Below are 8023 nucleotides of genomic sequence, written 5' to 3' on the forward strand. Positions count from 1 at the left end.
GGCCACGCCTTGCTACGAGGAAGAGGCCCCCGCCGGTGCATTCGACGCCATGGTGGCTGCCCGAGCCCGGGCCCGCGCCGCCCCTGCAGCCATCTGCGTGCGTTGAGACAAGGCCGAGAAGGAATGGGAAGATTGGAGACATCATGCTCACCTCAGATGCTTTCACCCGTCCCTGCGGCGGCGCTGGTGGCAGATCAGAGATCGAAACCGCCACCGCCGCCGACTTCTCTTCCCATCCAATCCGCACGGCTGGTGGCGTACTCGCAGCCGCGTCCCCTCATCCTTCTCTTCCGCCCGGCCTTCCCATCCACTGGCTGCCTCCTCCCGATTGCCAAGAATTGGAACGACCAGATCAGGGGAAGAAGAGGAATGAGAGGTTGCGTGTCATGGGAGAGGAAATGAGGAAGGGGTGGGGGGCTCGAGGCAGGCCTTTCTCCGATGGGCAGCGCCAGAGGGGCGATGGGGCGGCGGCGGTTGCCACAACCCTAGTTGATAGGAGGAAAAACGAAAGAGAGAGAGAGACAAGAGAGGAGGCGTGTATGGGGAGGAAAGCCTATCAGCGAAACAAAAGCGAACCTCTTGACGACGTGGCTATCGCCGTTGATGCGTAGCTGAATGGTTTTAAATGCCGCTGCGTTGACTGCTGCCGACGTGTTGACCCGAGATGCCACCTCCTACCCGCCCCTTTCGATAACGCTCCCTCTCTCCACCTCCCTCGCCGCGTTGAGCAGCTCAGTTGACCCGTCGCCTATTTCTCATACGTAGGCCCTGCCTCTGCGCACGCCACGCAGCTGGAGCGATGAGGAGGGCGCCGGCGGCGGCATTCCTGCTGCTGGCGCTGCTCGCGGCGGCGGAGGCTAGTGGTCCGGAGGGCGGCGAGCAGGCGTGCGACAAGGGGTGGGAGCGCAGCGGCAGCAGGCTCTGCTGCAAACGGAACATCACCGACTTCTTCAAGGCCCGCCACTTCGAGGAGCTCTTCCCCAGGCGGAACGACACCATCGCCCACGCCGCGGGATTCTGGGACTACCCGGCCTTCATCGCCGCCGCCGCCCTCTTTGAGCCCCGCGGGTTCGGCACCACCGGCGGCAAGGAGATGGGCGTCAGGGAGGTCGCCGCCTTCCTCGCCCACGTCGGCGCCAGCACCTCGTGTACGCTTCTCCCGTGTCCCGACTCTGGTTCGCCTTGATTTGCATATCAGTCAGGGATCTCCTGAATACTAGTCCGATGTGGGATCAGTCTAATTGCTGCTATAAACATACTCGAGCACTCCACACCACAGGCAAAACAGTATAGAGATGCTTAGGCTGCTAATAGGATATGCAGAGAAAGCTGACAAACATAGACAGACCATCACAAATTTCAGCATGCCCAACAGGATTTAGCTGTGCAAAATGTTCAAAGAGTCATCCCTGGCAAGTAGCAGCGGAAGTTGATGAGTGACACATATAACAGGTGAAACAAGACGGATGCGTTTGCTGCAGAGGTGGAATTGTACCAAATTTTGCATGGCAGCAGAATGTTGTTAAAAGATAGAGGCGTGAGCTACATAGGTTGAAACTAAAATCTGTCTGTAATTATTGAATTGCCAAACTGTGATGCCGCATGCTAATTACTTTCCACTGTAGTAACATGTGCAGTTCTTCATAAGAATATGGGAAGGATTTTGGTAAATTTTAAACCCATTTTGATCTGCAGAGAATATCATTGTTTAAGGCATTGTGATTGTGCTATATGTTCAGTGTGACTGTGACTGTGACTGTGACTGTTGACCATACTATTATAAATTTTAAATCCGTTTTGATATTAGCATCAAACAAATACTGGAACTGTTACTCCTTCAGGTGGACGTTTTTATCCAAATCCAACGGCATGGGGTCTTTGCTACAAGCGTGAAATGAGCCCATACCAGAACTTCTATTGCGATGACAGCAACGAATTATATCGCTGTGTCGAAGGACTTCAATACTATGGCCGAGGCGGCGAGGCCCTCTTCCTGTTTACTGGTCAGGCCAATATATCCCTCTCTCTGTTGTCGTTAAGTATGAATCAACAAGAGATGATTCTGGAACTGCTTGTTCACTACCCTCAGGAACTATAACTACGGTATCATCGGTAAGGGTATCAAGCAGGATCTGTTGAGCCACCCAGAGTTGCTGCAACAGAATGCCACCCTAGCATTTGAGGCAGCAATCTGGAGGTGGATGACTCCAGTGAAGTGGAGACAGCCGTCAGCCCACGATGCCTTCGTTGGTAACTGGAAACCAAGCAAGAATGATCCTTTGTCTAAGAGATATCCGGGCTTTGGCACTACAATGAATATCATGCGTGGTGATCGCATCTGCGGTCAAGGGTTCACTGATGAGATGAATAACACTATATCCCACTACATATATTATCTCGGCTTGATGGGAGTTAATCATGAGCACTCTGGGCGTAGCTTGGATTGTGCCGACCAGGTGGTATTCAATCCGTCCTCGAAGAGTTTGGGCTCATAAACAAAGCCGCTTGTCAGTGTGATATCCATGGATGTGCCCTTTGCGTAATTGCATTTGAGATCGGCCATCTGGCTTCCCTAACTGTAGAAAGCATATCTCTGAATCTGTACAGTATTCTTTAAGCAGCTGGGAATATTACATTGTGGGCATGCCGCCTATCTCTTGGTATGTGATTTTCTTTTTATGCTTAATGAAGCACATAATTGACATTTTAAGTTTTTAGCACGTGAAAATTTGTTACTGTATTTATATTGTTATTAGATGAGTTTTATTTTTCATCGAACCTTGCCTTGCTCCTTTTTTTACAGCACACTCATTGCCTTGCTACTTTCCTGACTATGGCTGCAGAACTTTCTGAATATTCTGTGTGTTTTCTGAATTCTGTCAATGCTGTGTTGGCCAGTTCTGCAGTCTGGAGTACGTTTAGAGAACAGTTTTAGAAGGCTAAGAGCACAAACGGGTAGATGGTAAGATATATGGTTCTTGCAGAATTACCAAGGGACAGGTATTGACCAGCTCATCCTAGCCCTGTGCACCGTCAGTTGGGACACTACTGACTACACCAGCATTTCAGTTAAGACAATTTGATCTGCCAGTGCATCATTTCTGCGAGGTGATTCCTTCCAGCTGAGTCTGAATGCCTGTCTTGTCAATCGTAGCTCTGTTTTTGATGATACAGTAAAATAGATAACTACGTAGTTTTGAGCTTTTGATTATACAGTAAAAAAAAGATAACTACGTATAGCTTTGATTATTGCTATCTGATATGGCACTTCGCAAAACATTATTACTGCTGTAATGTAAAGATTGTTCTAATGAACTTTGGTGACATACGGATCGGAATCAAACCTCATGACATGGAAAAAAATGGAAACAGATCCAATCTTAATGCCAATCTTCACCAATTACAGGGACATACTATATAGTAAGATAATGATCGATACAATATTTGCCTCTTCCTTTCCTTGTATCATTCGACAGAGAAGGAAAGAAAAAGGCGAGGCAGTACTAAAACACGAAGGAACGCCGAACTAAGCCCTCGGCTTCTGTTCGTCTCCGCCGTGCCTCCGAGGTTAGCCCCGCCGCGCGAGACCTCGACACGGATCCATTCGCTTCTTCATCCTGCAGTATTTTTGCCGTCGTCAACAGACAACAGGCCCCACGATTGTTCCGGGAGTACGTCCTCCACGGAGCCGCCGAGACTTCCCTCTCGTCCCCGCACCTTGCCTTCATCCTCCTTCAGTACATTTGGTAATGCATCTCTCTTATTTCCCCTTTTTGAAAAAAGGAACCCATCTCCGTGGTACTTCTGGAGACTGTTGTCTCTTGTATTAGCGATCTAGTTGGATGGTACGTTGAAACAACAAAGGAGGATTTCTTAAGTATTTTGACTGTTAGGGTTTCAGTTTTGGCACTGATTGTATGCAACTGCTCACAACTTTGGGGATATGATTGCGTAGCTTTACATTCTACAGACATTGCCAAGGATCTCTTGATTCTGAATAATGCCCACAAACAGACGGACTACATGCATATATATCATTTATCAGTCTCCCAATTAGTCCAGAAATTTTCACATTGTGTTCTGCAATGACCACGTTTGTGGGCCAATATATAGTATATTTACATGAACGGAATTTTTACAGGCCCAAGTGTATTCCTAATTGATTTTAACTTCTATATATATGCCTACTATTTTAGTAGCCAAGAACTAGCTTATATAAATCTTCATTATTGAAATCAAGTTCATGGCTGTGACACCACGTCAATGGAGGTTCAGAGGACCATGTGTATTCCTAATTGTTTTGAATTTCTATGTATATACGTACTATTTTATTAGTAGCCAAGAACTAGCTTATATAAATCTTCATTGTTGAAATCAAGTTCATCGCTGTGCCAGCATACATTTTCAGGCATTTCGACCGGATGCAATTCTAATCTGCGCACTCATGTGGGGAAAATTTTAGGTGTTCACTCTCAACCTTCATATTTCCCAGTATACATAGCATATATGATTTAGCCTACCTTCTCTGTATGGATCTTTTGATACTTTCGATTATTTTTCAGGATAGGTTATGGCGGATAGATCAACTATTGCCCACCTAATATATGGAATTTTACTTGTGTCTGGCTTCACAAGAGGTGCGTGAAAATTTATCTTCCATCTCATATGAAACATCGTTGCTACATATTCCTTGCAGTGAGTAAATTATGTCTCTCGACAAATTAATTATCCTATATGTAGTTTTTTATCCTGTAGTTCTCAAATGCAAATTAAGCATGCTTATTATTATTTCGCTGTTGACTAAGGGGCCCCGGGTTCTAGTTTCGCTCCGGGCCACCAAAATCTCACGACCGGCCCTGTTCACACTAAAGAGATTTACGAGAAGGTCCGCCGCCTGAGGTATAGTACCGTTTTGTGCAGGATGCCGCTACTTCCAGAGAGCCGCTGTGTGGCAACACCAAGGAGCTTTGAAGTACGAGATCTTCGACAAAATTTGGGGTGATTTGCCACCATTGCCCAATGGCGGAAAGATGAAGGGCAAAGCTTATCACGCGTAGGACCACGTGTCCGCAGGGACTTTGAGGAGCTCCAGGATGTGTACCCTCACCTCGCTTTGGCCCTGGAGAAAATCGCCACCGCCACCGATGGGCAGGACCCTCTAAAGAGGGTGTTTGAGTTGATTGATGATGCTAAATCCCGCAAACTGAATGAGAAAGTGAAGAAGCAACGAGTTCTCGAGATCAAGGCAGAGCTATACCGTGCTAGCGTACGGGTTAAGATGTTTAGCATGTTTATCAAATTTATTTGAATCCATCAAACGCGTGGGCTCACCCCGTACGCATTTTAATGTACACATCCGTGTTACGTAGACGTATGCATTCTTCTTTAAAAAATATAGCAGTTTCACACCTCCTCAGCATGCATGACATTTGATGGATTCAAACCAAGTTGGTAAACATGCTAAGCACCTCACCCCCATACACTAGCACGGTCCAGCTCTGCCTTGATCTCCAAAACCCGCTGCTTCTTCACTTTCTCATTCAGGTTGCGGGCTTTAGCATCATCAATCAACTCAAACGCTCTCTTCAAAGGGTCCAGCTCATCGGTGTCGGTGGTGATCTTCTCCACCTGCAGAGCGAGGTGAGGGTACACATTCCGGAGCTCCTCAAAGTCTCTGCGGACACGTGGTCCTGGCCTGATAAGCCTTGCCCTTTCCGCTATTGGACAATGGTGGTGAATCACCCCAAATTTTGTCGAAGATCTCGTACTTCCAAAGGTCCTCAGCGTTGCCACGCAGCGGCGCTCCAGTAGCAGCAGCGGCTCGCATAGAACGGTACTTATCCCTCTTGCGGCGGACCTTCTCGCAAATCTCTTTTATTGTGGACTCCTTGTCAAGAATGTGTCCGTGGAGGACACCACGCAGCTCGGAGCGACCTGGAGGAGGCCCATATGTTTTGACGTGGCAATGAGTCCCTCGAGGATGCGGACCTCGTCTTGTGCCGACCAAACATGAACATATGCGCCTCGCTTTCCTCCCTTCCTCTCGGCTCGACGACGCCTTTTCTTCTCCTCGAAAGCGGCGACATCCCTCGCAGAGGATCACGGCCAAGAAGCGGACACGTTGGCCTCAAGGACTCTTCATCTTCCTTCTGGACTCTGATGTAATGTCACCATTAGTCAAAATAGCTATTGCATCTAAAATGCGTATGCATTTGTAATGTTCGATAGTTGTTGTTTGTAGAGTTAGCTGAGTTGAGAAAGTAGTACCTCTATTCACTAATGTAAGACGTTTTGGCAGTTTAAATTGAACTGCCAAAACAGCTTGCATTAGTGGACAGAGGGTGTTTACATTAGCAATGTTTAGCTATCTGCTCAAGAAATTTTGTTTAGCCGCAACTACTACTCCAACTATATGCCTTTAATCTAGACAGAGGTCACAAGACATATTTTGATCTTTAAAAAGAGATACTTTGTGGTCATACTAATCTATTTGCATCGCATCCAATTCATCTACATGTCATGAGCTAGCCACGTGGTTTCCTTTTGCCATATAAAATTTACTTTCATACTACTAATGTGTGTTCATCTTATATGAAAATTTTAGCCTCTTATGGTACCTTATGACATCCTGTGTCCAGTATGTGACGGTGATAATTATCTTTTTTTTTCATTATATTCTGACTGTATTGTCCATCTTGCGGATGATATTATATTACCTAGTCTACCGGACATTCTCTCGTAACTCTGAGTTTTCCTTTTTGTATGTGGTGATCAACTACTTTTTTTTTATCTGGTGGTGATCAACTACTGATAGGTAAACAATCCACTTTGGACCTTATTTGTTTCGTGTAAGTCGACCCCTTTTCCATGATGACTTAACTGCCTCTTCGCATGTCATATGGAGCTTCGAGTTAGCGACTTCTTACAGATAGCATCCAGTCAGGTTGCTCTTTAATAATAGATCTGATTACTACAGATCCACGCGGCTCCTTGTATGGAGTAAATGTCAGTGTTATTTGATTTCCTACCAATTTAAATTTCTTCTTTAGGAATCTTCGTCCATGAATGTAATGCACTCAAGAATCGAGCAAATTCCTTTTTTTTTGCTGTTGAAGATGGTTGCCCTTCGGTACAAACCAATGAGGATTTCATCAGCACACCATGCTTAAATCAACACTGAAAGTTTGTTACATTACATGTACATGTTTGTTTTCTGCTGCTAATTGTTGTCTTATTCGCGGTTTCTTTTAGTGATACTAGATTGTTGTGTGTGTTTTCATAACAAGCCAATTTATATATTGATCACTTATGAACTGGCTGAGGCATAAATCCACAGCGACTGTAGTCTTATAGCAAGCCAAAATCAATAAAAAATTCATGTCTCTTCCAACAAATATAAACATATAATAAATTAGGATTGTGTGCATCACTAAAACTCCTTCCAATACACTTATCAAGTACCCATCATGAGTATACATTAAGGCACGGCCATTAAGTTCAAACTCGAATCAACTTCCAAGTCCACCAGACAAAGACAAATCCCAGCTCTCCTCTACCATCACATTTCTTTCTTGCAAAAAATCCCTTCTTCGATAACTGATGTTACGATCAAGTTTTTGCAAATTTATGTTTCATTTGTCTTTCGTGCTTTGTATATTTATAAATATTATATTATTTAACTGTCAAAGTAGACGGGTGCGGCAACGCGCGCCATCGATGATCTGGTTAGGATGAAAAATGAAGCGGAAATAGACAAAATTTTAGGCCTTTTCTAATGAACAAGTGTTTAGATGAGATGATGAGGTGGTCTACTCAGCAACGAACGGAGTACCAATCGTTGTTCAAGGCGGTGTGTATGCGGTTGGAGCGGGTGGCCAAGGAGGTTTTTATCCAACATGGATGGCGGCATGATCTCCTAAATGGTCCACCTTATTGGTCGACATAGGCATAATTTTGGTCTCATATGGCTTTACTATTGCCACTTTGTTATTTTTATATTTTTTTGTCAGATTGTTCGTTTGAT

The 8023-nt window shown here is 45.3% G+C and overlaps 1 pseudogene across 1 annotated transcript; it reads left to right on the plus strand.

Moving 5' to 3' along the window:
• The first annotated feature begins 686 nt into the window (after positions 1-686).
• On the plus strand, positions 687-6479 carry LOC125545668 (chitinase-like protein 1; annotated as a pseudogene). Its single transcript, XR_015598781.1, has 4 exons — positions 687-1148; positions 1842-2003; positions 2090-4462; positions 4563-6479. The product of XR_015598781.1 is annotated as a chitinase-like protein 1 (transcript).
• Positions 6480-8023: the final 1544 nt, after the last annotated feature.

This window comes from Triticum urartu, chromosome 3A, assembly GCF_056163025.1.
Source record: "Triticum urartu cultivar PI428250 chromosome 3A, HENAU_Tu73, whole genome shotgun sequence".
Lineage (NCBI taxonomy): Eukaryota > Viridiplantae > Streptophyta > Magnoliopsida > Poales > Poaceae > Triticum > Triticum urartu.